We start from the raw sequence: 21,960 nt of genomic DNA on the forward strand, positions 1-21,960 counted from the left end.
GAGCTCGAGGTGCTGCAGGCACTTCACTGTCACAGTTCACGTGTGCCGCTTTTACGCGGTCGAGCGAAACCACGTCGGGACAGCCACCTCTTTCGATCGTAATCTGCTTGTCTCCACGTTTCACCACCTTGAACCGGCCATCATACGGAGGTCGGAGTGGACGCTGTATGGCTTCGTGCCTCACAAACACGTGAAAGCAACAAATCGGGCTGTTGGCGGACGCGGAGGGACAGCGCGTAGCTTGCTCATGATGTCCCGAAGTTGCAGGGCGTAGTCGGTGTTTGCCTGGGCATTGGCGCATTTAGTGTGAGCGAAAACCTCCCGTGGAAGACGAAGTGTTGTTCCGTATACCAGTTCCGCTGAGCAGCACCCAACAGAATTCCCAAGAATTCCCAATTCCCAACGGAACAAAAGGCAGTGCCTGCACCCAACTGTGAATCGCAGTTGCCGTCAGGCTAGTCTTCAGCTGCCGGTGGAACCTTCACACCATACCGTGCTGATGGTGTGGTAGGCAGTTATGATGTGGGAGGTTCTCAGGAGCCGTGTGATTATCGCGAATAAGACGGATTCGAAATGTGTTCCGTGCTCCGTAGTCACCGCTGATGGTATTCCGAACCGGGCTACCCAGTGGTAGATAAAAGCGCGGGCAACAGTAGCAGTAGTCATGTCTGGAACGGGGACGGCCTCTAGCCACCGCGTGAAGCGATCGATGCAAGTTAGCAAATATCTTTGCCCCTGGTAAGCGGGCAATCGTCCCACAATGTCGACATGCACATGGGAAAATCGAGCGTCCGGCACAGGGAAGGATCCCAAGGGGGCCACAGCATGTCGCTGCACTTTGGAGCGCTGGCATGCGAGGGACTCTCGTGTCCCGCTTCGCACATCCCGGTTTATTCCCGGCCACACGAACCTCGCTGTGCGCAGCCGTTGAGTGGCTCGAATCCCTGTATGCGACAGGCTTTGTAGCAAGTCATAAACGCTTCGGCGAACATTCGTGGGCACGAACGGTCTGGCCCTGCCTGTGGACATGTCGCAGCATACTGATCTTGTGAGTTCAGTCAACTATTGCAGCTTCAAGGTGGTGCTTGTAGACTTCAGTAGGTGACTCAACTCGCTGTCACTGCATTGAGCCGTCGTTGGTGTGGTGAAGTCAACGCCGCTCGGCAGACTGACGGAATTCACTGGGTGGCGTGAAAGGGCGTCTGCAACAGCACTGTCCGCCCCACTGACATGGCGTACATCCGTCGTGAATTCTGCGATGTACGACATCTAACGGAACTTCCGTGCCACGTGCGCACCTTTATCTGGGTTTATCGCAAGCAGCGCATAGATCAGCAGCTTGAGGTCCATGAGTACAAAGAATTCTCACCTTTCTATATAGTGGCGGAAATGTCGTATAGCAGCGTATATGGCCAGGAGCTCCCTACCAAAGGTGCTTTACCGACTTTCGGATAGGCTCCATTTTCTGGAGAAGAAGGAAATCGGTCGCCACATGGCGCTCAACTTCTGCCGCAATACGGCTTCAATAGCTTCATCGGGGGTGTCCACCATTACGCACTGAGGAACGCACTGAGGCTCTGGGTATGCGAGCAGACCGGTATTAGCAAGAACCTCTGCTGGAATGCTTGTATGGCTTGGTAGCTCCACTGAATGGCACTTGCATTAGTTCCTGATACCGCGAGTAGACTGTGAAGAGAGTGAAGGATGTTGGCGCATTTCGGGACAAACCTACGGTAGAAGTTTACGAGTCCCAGGAACTCTCGAAGCTGGCGGATGCTTTTCGGGTGTGGAAACCGTCGTACTGCTTCGACCTTGTCCTGCTGTGGCTGTACTCCCGCCACAGAAATGCTGTAGCTTAATAATGATAGTGACGGTAACCCAAGCACGTACTTAGGCGTGTTATGTTACGAGCGGATGATTTAAAAAAAGGTGTAGTGAACGCAGCGCTGATGCCTCAACAGGCCCCTTGAATGCAAGGGCTTGGAGACACGTGCTATGCTAAATGTAACGAACGGAACAGCAGCATCTGATAAGAAGCTGTACTACGTAACATTTGGTCGGATAACGTGCAATGTAAGAAATGTCATTTAAATATTTTAAAACTAATTTGGTGTCGAATAACGGGTTCGAGCCGAGAAACTGTGCTGGATGTAATGGGATATCGTGTTGATACGCCAAGGGAAAGTGATTTTTCTTTCGCATTCTGTTTCCCTGCATTCCACAAGGACGTGGATGACCGTCAGTTTTTTACCACATCTACCACGTGTAGGAAGTTCATCACCAGTCACCAAGAAGTTTTGTGTAGTGTATGTGGGCTCTATTCTTAGTCGACAAAATGCGACATCGCTTTCTCGTAATTTTATTATAGATGGTGAGGTGCTTAAATGTGGCCTGATTAAGTGACGTTTATTCGAGGTTTGGGGGCCCCACAAGCATTGCCAGCAATCTCTTAATATTTTCCGAATAAAAGGCCTCAAATCTATGGCGGGGACAGCTATGAAAGAGTTGAAATCTTTTCATGCGGTGGATGTGGCGATTTCGTCAGCGAGAAGATTACCCTCGATGCCACTGTGCCCTGGCACCCAGCATATAATGACACGTTGTTTACATGCATAAACAGCGCACAAGCGTGTATAAAGATTATTAATTACAGGATTTTTGTGCTTTTTCAGCGATACTAACGTCTTAACAACGCTTGGAGAGTTGGCAGATATAATTGGCTTTCCTAGATTTAATTGTTTTATGTGTTTCACAGCCCCTAATAATGCATAGGCCTCAGCCATAAAGATACTTGTCTGCGCATGCAAAATGCCAGAGTCCGAAAAGGACGGACCAACTGCAGCATAAGAGACGCCGGCTTGTGACTTCGATGCATCGCTGTAAAACTCTGGGCAGCAGTACTTCGACCTAAGTTCAAGAAAGTGCATTCGAATGTGCATCTCAGGAGCACGCTTACTAACTTCATTAAATAACATGTCACATTCCGGGAGCTGCCACGGCCATGGCGATGACAGCTTCGCTGGAAGCATTAGATGGTGTTCCACAAGTGGGAGACACATTGCTTGACTAATATTCCTTACACGGAGCAAGAAGGGCTGCCTGGCTGTAGGCCGATTATTAAAAAGCATGGCACAGGACACATCATTTGATCAAGAATGTTCAGGTTTCTAGATTACTTTCAGATAATATGTAAAGCCGGAATATGACCTCTGTAGACGGAGTGACCACTCGTTTGATTCTACGTAGAGACTTTCTGCAGGGCTTGTCCTGAAAGCACCGGTCACTAGACGGATACCCAGGTGGTGCACAGGGTCTACGATTTTTAGCACGCTCGGCATTTCAGAATGATAGATTATAGCACCATAGTCACGACGGAGAACGGACAAGGCTTCTGTAGAAGTTCAGGAGAAATTTATGATCACTGCCCCGTGTTGTGCGGGACAGAAATTTTAAAATATCAATCGTCTTCAAACATTTTGCCTTCAGATATTTAAGTAGGGGGATGAGACTAGCTTAGAGCCTTGAATTATTCCCAGGAATTTGTGTTCACTGCTCACGGATAGTTCCTCTCGATTGATGGTGAGTTTCGGAATAGTGTTATCACTCTTTTGTTTGAAAAGAGTATACACGTACTTTTGTGGCAATTATTATTAAAGCCATTTACATCCGCCCATTTAGATAACTTGTTTAATGTAAGCTGTATCTGTCGTTGGCAGATCGCAATGTTACACATCTAAAACCTATCTGTACGTCATAGACATACACAGAATAAAACATTGTGCGTGGTATGACTGTATACAGGGAGTTGATTTTTACAATAAACAGTGTGCAAGTAAGCACACCCCCTTGCGGCACCCCAGCCTCCTGGGTGAATGTTCTAGATAAAGCATTGCCCACTCTCACACAAAACGTACGGTGGGATAAGCAGCTTTCCACTGTGCTAACATATTTCCTCGGACTCTCATCGTGGAAAAATCTCGCAAAATCGCGAAGCGCCATGGCATATCGTATGCTTCCTCTAAATCTAGAAATACTGAAAGTAAAAATTGCTTATGTATAAATGCATCTCTGATGCTTGCCTGGATGCGAACGAGGTGGTCTATTGTCGATCTACCTACTCGGAACCCACACTGGAAGGGGTATAGTGTTTTGCTATTTTCGAGGTAAGACATTAAACGCCAGTTCATCATTTTTTCATACACCTTGCACAGACAGACAGTTAGTGCTATTGGCCAGTAGCTGCTGGCTAAGGACGGTTCTTCGCCTTGTTTAAGTATCGGGATGACTATGGCTTCTTTCAACGAGGAAGGAATATATCCAGCCGCCCACATGGCATTGAAAAGAGATAGCGTTTTCAGTGCTTCAGGTTGTAGGTATCTAATCATTTCAGACATAATGCGATCGCTGCCTGGCGCCGAGCTTTTGCAACAAGCGAGAGACGCCTTAAGTTCAGCTATGCTAAATGGACGATTGTAAACCTCATTCGATAAATATTTGTGATTAAGGGGCTGTCTCCACGTTCTTTTAACCTCAGGAAAGATTCTGTATAGTGCGATGCACTTGAAACATGTTCAAAGTATTCACCTAGACAATCCGCCTGATCTTCCAGGCTATCACCTTGGGTATTACTAAGGGTAGAGGATGCGTCTGCCGGCCTACTAATTTATTCACCCTATTTCAGACTTTCGTCTCGTCTGTGTATGAAGTTGCACCAGAGATGTACATCTCCCAGCTCTCCCTTTTAGCACGTCGACGCCTTCTTCTACCCTGAGCCTTTATTTGTTTAAAACTAATCAGGTTTTCGCCGGTTGGAAAGTCGCAAAGTCGTCCCCAAGCTTTGTTTTCGTTTCTCCGTGCTTTCCATCTTGTTTTAAATCCATCTTGCTTTGTTGAGTTTAATATAACTGGGAAGTGGTCGCTCCCAAAGGCGTTCTTCATAACGGACCGCTTAACGTACGGCATTAGTGTACTCGACAATATGCTTAAATCTATCGAGGAGTATGTATTATGTGCCCTGCTGTGGTACGTCGGCTCTTTTTTATCAAGTATACATGCTCCTGAGGAAAAAATAAAGTTTTCAATTAGGCGACCTCTCGTATCGCGACGATAGTGTCCCCACAAAGTGTTATGTGCGTTTAAATCTCCGACAACTATTTATGGCGCGGGAAGTCCATCTATGTAGTTTTGAAGTTCGGTTTTAGTAAGTTGATAATTTGGAGAGATGTATACAGAGCTGATAATGACCAGCTTGTCAAACAACACCCCTCGGATAGCAACTACCTCTAGGAGCGTACGAAGTTTTAATTCCCGGAAAGCAACATGTACTTCTGTCTACAATGATTGCCGCACCACCGAATGACATGAGAGTGTCATCGCGGAATTTATGAAAATAGCATATTGTCGAAGGAAATCCATTTGCGGTGTGCTTCTTGAACGCACAGCACCTTTGGAGTAGATCTGTGTAGGAGTTATTTGATGTCATCAAGATTCTGCAGGAGACCTCTCACATTCCAGTGCATTAGTTGTGTATGCATGTTGAATGTGATTTATGTGCTGTGTGTTTAAGAAAAAAGAGTTAGCTCACAGAGCCCTTTGGGGGCACTGTGATGCGGTCTTTTTTTTTTTGGAGCCATTGCGAAGCCATTTCAATCTTAGGATTTCAATCCTAAGATTGAAATTCCTTTATAATATATATAAAAGTAAAACTGGTATCGACAAAACACTGTTCATCAAGGAGCCGCATTACGTTTCATCTAGGAGAAACCACGCTAACAAATTAGAGCTTATCAGTGCCGTACCAATGTGTTTAAGTATTCATTTTTTCCTAACGCGATTAGCGATTGGAATGAGCTCCCTAATGAAGTGATGGCAGCTTCTAGTTTTGAAAATGCTATTGAGAGCCATATTCTTTGATTGTTCTGTTATTCATCTCTGCACATACGCTACTTTTTTTTCTGTTTTGTTAGTTAGTTACTTTGTCACTCACTTTGTTTTGTACTTTGTTAGTTTCTATTCCTCTTTTGGGAATTTCAGTGCTTAAACTATGTTGTATTTACTGATGTATTCTTTTGATGTTGCTGAATATGTTTCCATTGTGACCACCTGTATTTTAACCGCCCTACGATAATGCCGTACAGGCGATGTAGGTATACCGAATAAATAAATAAATAATAATAAATCTCGCCACTCCTTACGTGCTAGTAGCGCCGTCTGGCTGGTTGTGTCCATCGCCTCTTCCGAGGCGCTGGACAGGCGCTCTTGCGAGTGCTGCATTTGAGATGAAGGCCTTGTCCCTGTAGACGAAACCTTGAAGACCACCATCGCAGAGGTAGATGGCCTCGTCTGCTGGGGCGGCGGAGCAACGCTTGCTGCAGCCGGCGGGGGTGGGGTGACTGCCGCCTCACTGGGTGTGGGTCGGACAGCCGCCGGAGGCCGTTGTGGCACTGCCCCCTGTCGCGCCACATCGGCAAAGCTGCGCTTGGGCAGGTAGGAAACCCGTCTGAGTGCATCTTTGAATGAAATATTCTCTTTGACTTTCATCGTCACTATTTTTTATTTTTTCCATGACAAGCACGACCGTGAGTAAACGGCTTGCTCGCCATCACAGTTAACACAGTGTGGAGTGCTTTCACAATTTTCGGAGGCATGATCTCCGTCACTACATTTAGCACATGTCTGTCCTCCTCGGCAGTTCTGGGAACTGTGGCGGAAACGCTGGCATTTAAAGCATCGAAGAGGGTTTGGGACATAGGGTCTGACACGTAGCTTTACATAGCCTGCCTCGATTGTCTCAGGAAGAATGCTTGAGCCCAAAGTAAGTATTAGAAGATTTGTCTTGATTTCCTTACCGTCACGCCTTATCATAATTCGCTTGACATTGATAACCTTCTGCTCGATCCAGCCTTCCATCAGTTCAGCTTCTGTCAGCTCGATTATGTAATCGTCAGAGACAACATCACGGCTGGTGTTCATAGTTCAGTGCGGAGATATAGTGACTGGAATTTCTCTAAATTTAACTACGTTAGGAAGCCTTTCATGTTGTTTCTCATAGCGGAATTCCAGAAGGAGATCGCCACTAGACATCTTTGATGCCATGTAACCTGCGCCAAGTGCTTCGGTAAGACATTCTGACACTAGGAAAGGTGAAATCATTCTCGTAGTCCTTTCAGGTTTGCCAGAATGGATGACGTGGAATCGGGGAAAGCTTTGCAATGTTGCCAAAAAATTTAAAAACATCTTCGGCGCACCCTCGTTTCTGAGGGCGATCATGGAGTGGAGGGAAAGGGCTAGCCATTCATAACACATGTTTCGGCAGCGGTGCCAGCCGCCCACCACGGAGCCCAACAAGGGGACGTGAGAGGATTTGTGTTTAAACAACGCCTGCCAACGGCAGCTGTACACAGACACTATAACCAAATATGACATAACCTAGGCTGGTTACTCACGCAAGGTTAACCCTTGCTGCCTGGAAGATCTGAAGAAATAAGAAATAAGTAGGAGACAGGAAAGATGGAAAGTGAGAGAAAGACGAAGGTTCGAGGGAGAGAGAGGCAGGAAAGGGCAACTACTGATTTTCCCCGCGTGGGTCAGTCCGGGGGCGCCGTCTACGTGAAGCCGAGGCCAAACGGGTGTGTTGCCTCCGCCGAGGGGCCTTAAAGGTCCTGACACTCAGCATCAGCTCAACCCCCAGGATCCTCTTTTCCCCGGACACGGCTAAGCCACGCACGGTTAAACGCGGGAGGGTCCAACCCTTGGGCTCGGGTACGTGAGGTCGCAACACACCAAACGCCTGCTCACGCACACGCCCCTGCGGGGTATGGTGAACTTGACACCAGCGGCTATGAACACCCACTTAAATGTTTTGCTGAAACCAAAGTTCAGTGTGAGCGAATGATATCCATATGTTGGTATCACAGTATTATTGACGGCTTGCAGTTGTGATGCCTTACCCCCGTATTCACAAACGCACCTCGACTTGACCCTCCACTCGAAGTGCTCCTTGAGCGCGGTTTTTCATTTCACAAACCACCCTCCCCTTGAAACGTGCCTTGAGTGAAGGAAAGCTCGAGCACTTTACTCAAGAATCTCAGGGTAGTCCGGCAGCTACCTTGGATCGCTCCTCGAGTGAAGTTAGTGCGAAAACATGGCTGCCTTGTGAAGGTTCGCTCCGCTCGTCAGCTTTTTCCGATGGATGCCAGTGGCCTCCGTCGCTTTTCTTTGCTTAACCATGCTGCGCATTTTCAAGGGCTTCGCTTTAGGGGCCGGTGCAGTCCTCTGGAGCGCTTCGGCACCGGAATTATTGCACTGCGGAGCCGAGACAGATCGGTCGTCCTGTCAAGGACACTGCGAGCAAGTGCAGTGGCTGACCTGCCGACGAGTATTCTTCGTGCCAGCGCTCCAAAACTACTATCAGCGTCAGTGCTTTCACGTGTTTCTTGCGGCTGATCGTACAAAGCCGCATCAGTTCAAGCACGGCGTGACACATAACTGCGGTGGACTTCGCACTTATGAAAAGAAAACAACTATGAATATTCCTGTCATTAGTGCGTGCATTGCCTGTGTGCGTGTGCTGCTTGCGCGAGCGCCGGTAGTCACCCCGTCGGTGCTGTTTGTACTCGGGTAGATCGTCTCTGCCTACGCTAATGCAAGGACGGCAATGCACACAGCAGCAAAGCGAGCATCTCTATAAACGAGCAGGTGTGCCCACTTTTTTTGCAATTTTCTTTAATTTGAGGCAACTAGTGGCCCTAAGGAAAATAAGAAATGTACTGTAATTTTGCGCGAACCGTGTGCAGTTGGCGAAATTACAAGCCATAAGCAATTATTACGTGATCCTTGCTTCAAAACATTTAGTTTAATTAGCTTATCATACTTATGAAGATCCGAGATCAATGAAGAAGTCACCAACCATGATATGGCATTCAGAATTATACCTGCATGTATACACAGGTGAATGTAATGTTTTGTTTCAATAAAAGATACAGAATAACAATACAACAAAGTAGAGTTTTTGTACATCACATAATTATTGATTACGATAAAAAAGATGTAGCAGTGCAGTGACAGCTCCTAATACAGACATTGCCAACAAGCGGTAGGAGATATATCTCGCAAATCTTTAATGCTAACGTTCGAGCTCTCTATAGGGTTCATTACGCAAGTGTTAGATCGCTGTATGCCGGCCTGGCTGAAAAATGCTGAAATATGCTGCTTTGCGAATAAAAACCAATAAAAACAGTCTGAGTTCATTAATGTAAAAAAATCACACTCTAGAACACAAGAGTCTTAAACGAATGTGTATTAGTACGCAATGTAAACTAAAGAGAATGAATACAGTACCTGAGCTAGTTTTCATGGACCTTTTTTTAACATAATTGTATGTTTATTACCAGCCCCTTCTCTTATGCAGGAACCAGGTTACCAACGCACGCACGAAGAGTAACTGTCTTTCCAACTGTGCTGTGTGTGTTGCGCTTGCAGTGGCATGCAAGTGGAGGAGAGCTGCAGTTTATGCCCTGCTGCACTATAATAGCTGTCGGCCTATTCTGCTTACAACTTCGCCTTTCTTACATCATACCAGCTCAAACATCACCACTAAAAGCAGGTTGACTGCATGGATTGGCCTTCATAGACATGTTGTAGCTGAATTCACTGTATTTTTCATCCAGATATTTTTTCTTCAGTCATATTAATTAAGACAGTATGTACCTCGTAAGAATTTCTGGTCAATCGAAGTGCCAGTTTTTTCTAAAACAATAAATAACCATTATTCTCGTGTTTTGCACTTGGATAGTATGCAAATACTGCGTGAACTCTTATCCTGCAAACGAAAGCAGTAATGAACGAGAGGAAAGGGGGTTAACCAAGAGGTGCGATTTTTAATACTCATATCATGAGAAGCCAACAAGCAATGTCACCAAAGGAAACACAGGATAAATTACCTGTACCTACTAATTAAATTAAAGAAATTGGAAGGTAATGACAATGAAAGTGGATGAAAAAATAACTTGCCGAAGGTGGGGAACGATCTAGTTTCAGTAATAGTAGCGGTTAGTTCTAGTAGTAAAATATTGTTACACAATACACAAGAAAATACACAAGAAAGTGGATGGGAAAACGGCGCCATGGTAGCTCAGTTGGTTGGAGCATCGCACGCGTAATGCGAAGACGTATAATCGTTCCCCACCTATGGCAAGTTGTTTTTTCGTCTACTTTCATTGCCTCGCGAGAGGCAATGAAAGGGGACGTGAAAGTGAAAGTGGCAAGTTGAAAGTGAAAGTGGCAAGTTGTTTTTTCGTCCACTTTCAGTGGCACTTGCGAGAAAACCACCCGTGGCCTCCGAGACAAGAACCGTGGCGCACTGATGCCTTCTACGCTGAGCATTGTTTGTTCACTTGCGGTACACTCCCTGCCACACGCTCAGTGACCCAAGTTGAGAGATTCATCGAAGGGAGACACATAACCGGTGCATTCATGACGCAGCTCACTATAGCGTTGCCAGGAAAGGCACTCCTTGAGAATTGACACGTATCTAGTGGATTTGTGGCGCAGGCTGCTATTGTGTCGCGTCGCTGTCCTTGAGGCACCGTCGCGACGTGGCTTTGATTCCACCCAACATACACAGATACTTAGTTGCACAAGTTGGCGTCAGAGACGTTCATTAAATAGTGGGACACCTTCACCTACAAGCATATGCCCAACGACCCAAGTTGACATCAAAGACTATTAAAGACCATCAAGGCAATTGACGACCAGCAAAGACTGAGTGGCGCATGCCCGGTGCTCTAAGTCGATGTCGTAGAGCTTCTTCGAACCGTGTTACGTACCGAGCCCCGCATCTACAGTGACCCATGTCGGCACGAAAGAGGTTCGTTGAAGAACTGCATGTACGTACACATTACCGCATAGTCAGCAACAAAATTTCGTCCCAATGTTGGTTTCGAACCTTGTTATTTCAGCGATGCCCGTCCCATTCGACTAACGACCACCCCGTAACCCAGGCAGGTGGTAAGACGGCTTGATACTAGCACACATAGAGGGTCTTGAATATGTGGCTGCGCGTGCTCAAAAAACGATTTTGCGCTCGCCGCTGCACCGTTCATGCTCAAATTTTGCAAAACGATCACATTTTGGCGTCGACTTCATTTAGTTCAACTCTGGGCACGACTAGTCACGTGTTTTTAAAGACAAAAATTAGAAACTCTTTTTTGTTTATGGGAAGAGAGCGTCTAAAAAGCCGGCCCTGGCACAGACTTGTGTCGCCACCTGCCGTCATTTGTAGAAAGCAGTGTTTCAGGGAGGGCTTCCACGCGTGGCCCGCTCCTGGAACAGGTGACCGCCCTACCTGAAGCGCTGCTTTCCACAAATGACGACGGGTGGCGACATAAGTTTATATTTGCGCCGTCGCGGCGGCATCTTGCATCCCCATAAGCGTAGGCAAATTTTCACTTTTTCTTAGAAACCAGGCAATTACTGTGCCAATTGTTATACTAAACAAAGCCGACGCCGAAATGTGACCGTTCTGCAAAATTTGAGCAAGAACAGTGCAGCGGTGAACGCAAAATCTTTTTTTGAACACGCGCAGCCAAATATTCAGGACCCTGTACGTACATAAAAACATACCCCCACAAAGTGCGTGAAGTACTCTAAGAATCCTAACGCAATTAAACGCCTGTGTACCGTAGATTATGTGTACGGTAAAGAATCCCAGGTGGTGAAAATTAATCGGGAGTCCTCCACCACGGCGTGCCTCATACTCATGTCCTGATCTTGCCATATAAAACCTGAGAATATATCAATGCGTCAGCATTCTGAAGGTATTTGACGCATTTTGCCGGGGCTATGCATCTATGCATGTATCTTTGTATAAAACGCAGTGCGGATATTTAAAAGGAAAGGGGTGCCCTAAACACTGGAAAGTACGGTATGTGCATGGCGCCTTTAAATAATCAGTTCGAAGTGCGTCCTCTACGTACGGATTGTGCATCTTTTGCGCCTAGAGTAACCGCAAGCTGTGTACCAATTTAGTGCTGGAACTCCCGAACTGTATGTTAAGCGACAAACTTTTCTTGTTTTGTCATTTATTTTTGGCTCACGCACTTCGTTTCTGCCAAATCTATTTGTACTACTTACTTAAAGCATAAGGAGCTTGAAAGCTAAATTTCTGTCATCGTCTTTCATTCTTTACTCGCACGAAATTGCATATTTTGAAGCAGAATATTGAAATTCCAAATCATTGCTGATCCTGGCTTTAACTTTGTCTTGGTTCTAGAATAAAGTTCCTGGAGAAAGGAAACGACGTCCTTTCGAAAGGTGTTGTCAAGAAGTAGACGCTTCGATACGAAAGCATTATGTTCACAACCCTAATTGCTCGAAACGTCCTTGTGTAGTCCAAATAGCCATTTCTTGTTCATTTTGCCTGCTCTTCATAGCTTCCTGTCGTTAGCCTTCACAAAATATATAAAGCTTGGGTATACAAGGCTTCTAACATACTTATTTACCTCATTTTAGTTATCTCATCGTCCGGAAGTTGGGCATGCCTCGTCATGGAGTTTTGACTTCGTACGAAGCTTTCATCGCATAAAAACATGTTTCTGACACAAGCATTAGCGTTGGATTCCCGACTTTTTTTCCTTCGACGTAGTGCACCTTATAGTTATTAGGAATGCATTTACAGCTCTTGTTCGCTCCTCTTTTCTTTGGCGTTACACCTTCATTCGATGTAGTAATGAACAGGATACAGAGGCTCCTTCTATAAAAACGATGAAGTTAGAATGGCCTTGCAAGACATGACCCCGTGAAAAGCGGCCCGTGAAAATAGAATAACAGTCGATTTAATTAAAGATGGAGGAAATATGTTGCTTGAAAAGGTTGCGGCCTTCTATACGCAATGCCTGACGACTTCAAGGTTTCCAGGGAACTGGAAAAATATCAACATTATACTAATCAACAAAAAGGCAGACCTTAAGGAATTGAAAAATTATAGGCCCATTAGCTGGTTTTCAGGGGCCCTATAACGTAAAACTATTCCAATATGTTTCTATTCCAATCTTCTGACGTCAAATTTGCGTAACCACCAACGCAAGCACCGGGCGGTCACCCGCAGGGTTGTCTGAACAGACCAATCAAACGCTCTCCTCGTTAATAGGAGGTCACTTTCGTTTGCTTGAAAAACGAATAACATTGCCTGCACTGAACGGCTTGTCGTATCTAATTGGCTGACAAGAGGCGAGGAGAACGCTCAAGCGGAGAGGAATTCGATGGGGCCGAGCCACTGCACTGAACGTCGATAACCGGATGAAGAGGGTGGTACCGGCGTCTACGATTGGTCGGCTTTCCCTTACTTAGCTTGCGGTGGCTGGTCGAAAATCGCTCCGGCATGCAACGGAAGCTCAAGAATGACGCTAAACCGGACCCTCAGCAAAGAAGAGTTGGCAGAATGAGGGGCTAACCGTGCCGAAAGTGCTCGAAAATGTTACACGGCCACGCAAGAAGTTTTATTATACGCAAATACACCCATGCTCTCCGGCAGGTGCGAGTAGCCAGCATCTGAGTGATCGGCGGTAGCCATCTTCTATTCCTTTCGGAACGGGGCAGCCTGCGGCTATTCCGAAGAAAATTCAGTTTTGTTCGGCATATTAATGCATCTTTATCGCGTACACGTCACTTTGACGCGGTGAGTTCTTGCGGTTTTGTGACGTCGCGTGACAGGCAGGTGAAATGGGCGAAGCCCGAAAGCTTTTTACCAATAGCCGAGGGCTAATGGCGAAAAGGGGTCGAATCAGAAATAACTGTATTTCTTTTTTCTTTGAAATCATGCATAATCAGTGTGTACACATTATATCAGATGGGGAGGTATCGCGGTTTTCGTGACGTCGCGTGACAGACAGGTGAAGTGGGGGTGGTCGAAAAAAGTTTTTGACCAATCGTGGAGGGTTGATAGCAGAATTGGAATAGAAAAGTTTGGAATAGTTTTACGTTATAGCGCCCCAGTATTGTTTAAAATATTCACCAAGATAATTTCCAATAGAGTGTGGGCACACTTGACGTCAGTCAACCAAGAGAACAGGCTGGCTTCACGAAGGAATATTCTACGATGGATAACATACATGTCATCAATCAGGTAATCGTGAAACTTGCAGAGTACAATCAAACCCTCTGTATCGCTTTCATGTATTATGAAAAGGCATTTGTTTCAGTGTAGATACCAGCCGTCCTAGAGGCATTGCGTAATTAAAGAATACAGGAGGCATACGTGAATATTTTGGAAAATATCTGCAAAGATTCCACAGCTACCTCAGTTCTCCACCAGAAAAATAGAAAGTTACCTATCAAGAAAGGGGTCAGGCAAGGAGACACAACCTGTCCAATGCCCAAAGCATTGGAAAGATTGATTGCTTGCTTGCTTGCTTGCTTGCTTGCTTGCTTGCTTGCTTGCTTGCTTGCTTGCTTGCTTGCTTGCTTGCTTGCTTGCTTGCTTGCTTGCTTGCTTGCTTGCTCGCTTGCTTGCTTGCTTGCTTGCTTGCTTGCTTGCTCGCTTGCTTGCTTGCTTCCTCACTCGCTCGCTCGCTCGCTTGCTTGCTTGGAACCAGTATTCAAGCTTTTGACCTGGGAAGGTTTAGGAGTGAGGATCAACGGCGTATATCTCAGCAACGTCCCGTTTACTGATAATATTCTCCTGTTCATCACTGAGGACGAATTACAACAAATGATTGAGGACCTTAATAGAGGGGACCCTGATCACGAGAAAAAAATTTACAGAACAATAAGAATGGGTTGCAGTGCATACGGCAGGCACTGCCACATCCTGACTGGCAGCTTACCACTATCATTGAAAATAAAGGTGTACAATCACTGCATTCTATCGCTGCTAACATATGGGGCAGAAACATGGAGGTTGACAAAGGATTTCGAGAACAAGTTAAGGACGTCCCTGCAGGGGCGTCTGTGTCCGCAGGCGTTTGGTGTGTTGCGACACTCCGTACCCGAGCACACGAGGGATGGACCGTCCCGCGTGCAGCCGCGCTCACCGTAGCCGTGTCCGGAGAAAGGGGTATCCTGGGGGTTGAACTGGACTCCGGGTGCTCGAACCTCTAAGGCAGCACAGCACGGTGGAGACAGCACACCTCTTTGGACTCTGCTTCACGTAGACGGCACCTCCGGGCTGAATCATTGCACCTGAAGGAAATCGGCAGTCGCCTTTTCCTCTCCTCCTCTTTAATCTTCGTCTTTCGCTGTCGCCTTTTCATCTTTCTTGTCGTTTTTTCACTTCTTATCGCTTCCAAATATCCGGGCGGCAAAGGTTAACCGTGTCGAATATATCCAGCCTTGAGTGTGTATATATACATATATATATATACATATATATATATACATATATATATATATATATATATATATATATATATATATATATATACATATATATATATATATATATATATATATATATATATATATATATATACATGTATGTATGTATATAATTCAATGATAAGTTCTGTAGGTCCGGTGCATAGGTAGATTTAGAAACGAAGGTGCACACTTACGAAAATTGCATCTTTAATGTTTGTAACGTTTCGGCCGTGGCACGGCCTTCGTCAGACTAAAACGGCAGAATATATATCTATATATATATATACCGCACCTCCATCACTTTGTCACGTGCCTACAAAGAGGACTCGCGACGTTTTATACAGACAGCTGTCTCCCGAAAAACACGGCAGTGGGGCCTGGCTATTGAGCGGGCGGAGGTAGCACGTGCGCTTCTTCCTTCTTGTTCTTGTCTCTTCTCTTGCACTGTGCCCACTACTGCACGTGGCAATATCTATATATATATATATATATATATATATATATATATATATATATATATATATATATATATATATATATATATATATATATATATATATATGCGCTAGGTTAGAGGTGACAAATGGCTGACGTCTGCAGGTCCCAACTTAGTAGCGTCCCCTTGTTGGGTTCGGTGGTGGGTGGCTGCCATCGCCGTCGAATTTTTTAGGGTTCACATGGCAACCGCTTCCCCCCCCCCCCCCTTCGAAGATCGCCCATGAGAACGAGGGCGCACCGAAGTAACAATCCAGTTCTTTTTGAAACCGAACGAAGACACTTTTGCAAAGTACCATGTCCTTCACATTGAAGGCAACACAACCATAAGAAAATCTTCGCTCGTATCAAAATGCCTAGCAAGCACGATTGGACTAGGCTACAAAGCCGGAAGGATGCGAAGTGGAGGCCTCCTCTTTAAACTGCCAAAGAAAGGTCAAGCTGAAAAGATCGCTGAACTCAGAAGTATCGGTTACACTAACGTCACAATGTGTCCACATCGCTCGCTCAACAAAAGCAGGGGAGTAACATCGGAAGAAGATTTCCTAAACCTCAGTGACGAAGAGCTTCTTCACAGATTACAGGAGTAAAATGTGATAAAGTTCAGAGAATAAACCTTTGACGAACTGAACAACACATCCCCACAAAACACGTAATACTCACATTTAATACCAGTACTGTGTCCAGTTCACTCGACGTAGGATACTTGAAGATCCATGTCCGACCATACATACCGAAACCGAGGTGGTGCTTCAGATGCCAGAAGTTCGGGCATGCACCACAATCATGCAGATGAAAAGTAGCGTGTGCGAAATGTAATGCTAACGGCCATCCACCTGACAACTGCAATGCTCCTGCACAATGTGTCAATTGCAAGGACGATAATCCAACTTACTCACTGAGCGGCCCTTGCTGGAAGAGAGAAAGAGAAATAATCGCAACCACCTTAAAAGAAAAGATCTCATTTTATGAAGCGAAGAAAAGGCTAGGACACTTCTAGTGCGGTGCGGCAGGGTTCAGCGCCACACCGGTTTCCGGAGTCTACAGCGTCCACGCACGGTGGCCCTGTGGAACCTCCATCCGACTTCTTGGTAGCAGCAGCCAGTGCGGCTCTGTCAACATCGCAGTGTACCGCAGTGTACAGGGTCCCAAGTTGAACACAACACCACAGACCGAGACGCTCGTCTCGGTGTCTGGTTCTCGATCGTCCAGTGCCTCGGAGAAGGCCATTGAGGTAGACTTGAAAAACCTGGTGTCATCGACGCCGAAAGATTCGCGCTCGGATAAACTCACACCCATAAGTTAACTGTTTTAATTACTTTACAGTGGCTTTCATCATCCATTGCAGTTGCAGAGGCCTGATTAATAATCTAGGTGATATCAAAGACATAATAAATAAATTCTAGCCAACAGCCTTATGTGTCCAAGCGACAAACCTAGGTCCTCAACACAAAATCATTTTGAGGAAGTACACAGTCATTCGGTATGTTCTATAGTATGTTCTATATATCTTGAACCGCACGTAACAGTTACACTAATGACTTAAAATAACTCTTAAAACAACTACCAGAACCATACTACCTTGTTGGGGACTTTAATACCCAATACAATCTTCGGGTAAGTGAGGAAACGGACACTGGAGGCCGTATTTTAGATTTTATCCTATGCAATAATGTATGCCTACTCAACAAGCGAAAAAAAAGCACATACTGCTCTCCGAGCTTAGGAAAAATGAGCTGTTTAGATTTATTTCTTTAGTTTGCCGTCAGTTTTCACAGATTTTAATTGGAGTGTTCTTGATAACCCCTATAAAAAATCACTTTCCTCTCACGATAAGCTTGTCAACCCTACCACAAACCATTCCGTATAAAACCCACCGCTGTAAGCTCCGCCTAGCCGACTAGTTACTGTTTCAAGGAAAGGCCAGCCTCCATAACATATTTTCCGACATTCTTAGCGTCGATGAACTAAATGAAACAATCACATTACAACCTGTATCATAGATGCCGCAGGGATAGCAATCCTTCAATCCTCTGGAATAGTACGACAAAGCTTCAAAGTTTGGTACACATGAGAACGCAAGTAAGCAAGGAACCCTTGGGTATTTTTCGTAGATATCCAACATACGATAATCTTGTAACTTAAAGAGGTGACAGCTAACGCACGCCGCATCCGTGGCGATGCTGCGAAAACTTATAGGAAAGACCGTATTTAATCTATCAGCAGTTCAATCACATCCAAAATAATGTGGAAACAAGTTCATAAACAAAATGGCAGCTTCTCCCCCATTCACAATTCCTTTTTTTACGGTTCCTGGCACACAAACAAGTATAGACGAACAGGTAGACCCCCATACTAGGGGAATATTTCTTGAGTTTCGACAGTACACAGACTCGTTCTAGAAGTACAAACATACAACAGAAAAACAATTGAGTGGCAGTACAAATGAGCCTTGCACATATTACACTAATTACACTTAGGAAATACAAATAAGTACTGTCAGCCGGTAAACAGGCAGCACCAGACCCGATGAAATGCATTATGAAATGCTGAGGCTCACCTCTCAAAAGCTGCCGTAGATACACTTTTGAAATTCTTTAACGAAAAATGGGTATCAGAAAAGATACCGGAGGCTTGAAAAAAAGCCGTGAGTGTGCCGATTCGGAAGCCTAGAAAACCAGCAATCACCCCTTGCAGCTAAAGGCCCATAGCGTTCACAACTTGTCTAGAAAAATCATTTCAAAGTGTCGTGAACATTAGGCTGATGTTTTAGTTTCAGTTTCAGTGTATTATTCGTTCGTAACAATTTGTTACGAATATGGTATACAGACAAGGGTCCCAAAGTAGAGACTGCACCGGGACCCTTAAATTAGAAGTTATATAAAAAATAAAACGGAATACAGAGCAGAGAAACAATTTATGAAATAAGCAAAATATAACCAAGAAACTGAGTGACGACACACATAAAAGACAAAAGGAAGAGGAAAGATGCACAATCAATGGTAATTACACAGCTTCTAAATAACAAAATTAATCAGAGAGCAAATAATTCTTGAGTTCATATTTGAGAAAGTACAAAACAGACGACAACTTATAGAAATATGGAAGGCTGTTCTAGAGTTTAAGCGCGCAAAAAGAGGAAGCCATCTTTCCGTAATTAGTATGACATAAAGGCAACACGAAATTTCCTTGTGCTGCAAACCTTGTGTTATTGGGATTAAGAAGGATAGCAGAACTAACGAAGTTGTAAGAAACTTGATGAGTTAGTAATTTGAAAAATAACATCGCTAAATGATACTCAAACAAATCAGTAACTTGAAGAATGCGGTTCGTACGTACTTGTGAAGAGGCGCTAGAGAAAAAATGGCTTCGCGTTATAATGCGGATAGCCTGATTTTGAATGTGCTGAACGGAGGAAAGATGACAATGATAAGTATTACCCCGAGAAGCGATACCTTAAATGATATGACTATGAATGAAAGCGAAGTATAACGATAAAAATGCTTCTTTGGGAAATATTGCACGTGATTTGAGTAGAGCTCTAATGTCAAATGGAGTTTTTTGTTTGATGTGCACAATGTGGTGAGTAAGCTTAAGGTGGGGATCTAATTTGATGCCAAGGAACGAAACACAAGTGGAGGCAGGAATGTCATGCCCATTCAGAGTTATGGTTGGAGAGCAAGGTAAATGTCTCTGTGATGACTTGAATAACATGAATTGCGTTTTCGTCGGGTTTATAACTAGGAAATTGGCGTTACACCATTAAGTAATTTTTGACAGATCACTGTTTAGTTTCAAAGTTAGCGAAAGTAATGATTTATCCGAGAGGGCAACAGTCGTATCGTCTGCGTATAATATAGGTAGGGTAAATTAAAGCAGTCAGGTAAATCATTTATATAAATGGAAAATAATAGTGGACCTAAAACCGAGCCCTGAGGCACTCCTTGGTTAACAATTTTGCTTTCAGAGAAAGACCCGCCTGCGTACACTGCTAATTCATGATTAAGTAGATAACATTTTCATATATTAAGAGCTGAACCTGAAATGCCAACAGACTCCAGTTTATTAAACAAAACTCTGTGGGTTATTGTATCAAAAGCTTTAGTAAAGTCTAAAAAGACCGAGCCAACAAAGTATCCGAGATAAAGTGTATGTCGAATATAATCAGTTAATGCTAGCAATGCCAAGTTAGTCGAGCTTCCTGAACGAAAACCAAACTGACAAGGTTTCAGCAAGCTAAATTTGTTAAGGTAAATGTTAATACGAGGAAGTATTATTTTTATACAGCTTTACTAATTGAAGGTAAAATGCATATAGGACGATAGTTCGGAACTTGAGTTCTGTCACCCTTTTTATGAACAGGAATGACTTTAGCTTTTTTATGGCTTCTATGGAATATACCGGCTTTGAACATAACGTTAATTAGGTTACTGAGAGCATCAGAAATAGTCGGAGCAACAAGCTTTAAATGAAATGTGCAAAATTCCATCAAAACCAGACTTGTGTCCCTTAAGTTGTAAATCTGAGTAAGGACTTCTTCAGATTTTACAGGAAAGAAAAAGAAAGATTGGTCGCGTAAGCTCGTATGATAAACAGAAGGAACATGGGTAGTATTATAAATTTCATAAAAGTGATTACTGAACGCCCGAGCAATGCTAGGCGGGTCAGTGATAGTCACATTATTGTAAATTACTTCATTCAATGGAACTGCCAGAACGCGGTACGTTCAAAAACTCGTTAATAAGTTGGCACTGTTTTTTTTATGAAACTTATTTTTAATGAATTCATTGTCGTAATATTGCCTTCTTGATTTCTTCAATAAGTTACTCAACATGTTGCAATATTTATTATAGCATGATGCTAAATTAACATTGAAAGGCTCTTTTTTAGTATTCCTATACAGAGAGACAGACAGACAATGAACTTTTACTGAGGTCCTGAGGGACTAGCCGGTGGAGACCCGTTGGGGCCCCCGGCTCGCCGCTGGCTGCTCCCATGTCGAAATCGAGAGGCCAAGCCTCTCCGCTCTTTCGCGGGCCCTCTGGACGGCCATGGACTGGAGCTTGAGTTGCGTACTAGATGTGGCCTCGTTCCAGTCCCGTTCGCTGGTGAGGGACGTATCCCGTAACGCAGGACACTGCCAGAGCACGTGAGGTAGAGTGCTAACCTCCCCACAATCCGGGCACTGTGGACGAAGATTAAAGAGGAGGACACGAAAAGGCAACTGCCAATTTCCTCCAGTTGTCCAGGTTCAGTCCGGAGGTGCCGTTTACGTGAAGCAGAGTCCAAAGAGGTGTGCTGCCTCTTTAGAGGTTCGAGCACCCGGCGTCCAGTTCAACCCCCAGGATACCCCTTTCTCCGGACACGGCTATCGTGCGCGCGGATGCACGCGGGACGGTCCATCCCTCATGTGCTCGGGTACGGAGTGTCGCAACACACCAAACGCCTGCGGACACAGACGCACCTGCAGGGGCGCCCTTAACATGTTCTCGAAATCCTTTGTCAACCTCCAAGTTTCTGCCCGATATGTTAGGAGTGATAGAATGCAGTGATTGTACACCTTCATTTTCAATGATAGTGGTAAGCTCCCAGTAAGGATCTGGCAATGCCTGCCGTATCCACTCCAACCCATTCTTATTCGTCTGTAATTTTTTTTCTCCTGATCAGGGTCCCCTCTCAGTAATTTACTTAGAAAAACGTACTCCTTAATAGACTCTGGAGGTCGATTGAAGATCCTGAACTCCTGTTCCCTTGCCTGGCTATTGAGCATTAGCTTTGTCTTCTGCATATAATCTTTAACCTCACCCTTACACTTTCTCTATTGAGGTCCTCAATCATTTGTTGTAATTCATCCTCAGTAATGTTGAACAGGAGAATATTATCAGTAAACGGGAGGTTGCTGAGATATTCGCCGTTGATCCTCACTCCTAAACCTGCCCAGTTCAACTGCTTGAATACTGCTTCCAAGCAAGCAAGAAAGCAAGCAAGCAAGCAATCAATCTGTCCAACGCTTTGCGCATTGGAGAGATTGTGTCTCCTTGCCTGACCCCTTTCTTGATAGGTTACTTTCTACTTTTCTAGTGGAGAACTGAGGTAGCTTTGGAATCTTTG

Source organism: Dermacentor albipictus, chromosome 8 (genome assembly GCF_038994185.2).
Source record: "Dermacentor albipictus isolate Rhodes 1998 colony chromosome 8, USDA_Dalb.pri_finalv2, whole genome shotgun sequence".
Lineage (NCBI taxonomy): Eukaryota > Metazoa > Arthropoda > Arachnida > Ixodida > Ixodidae > Dermacentor > Dermacentor albipictus.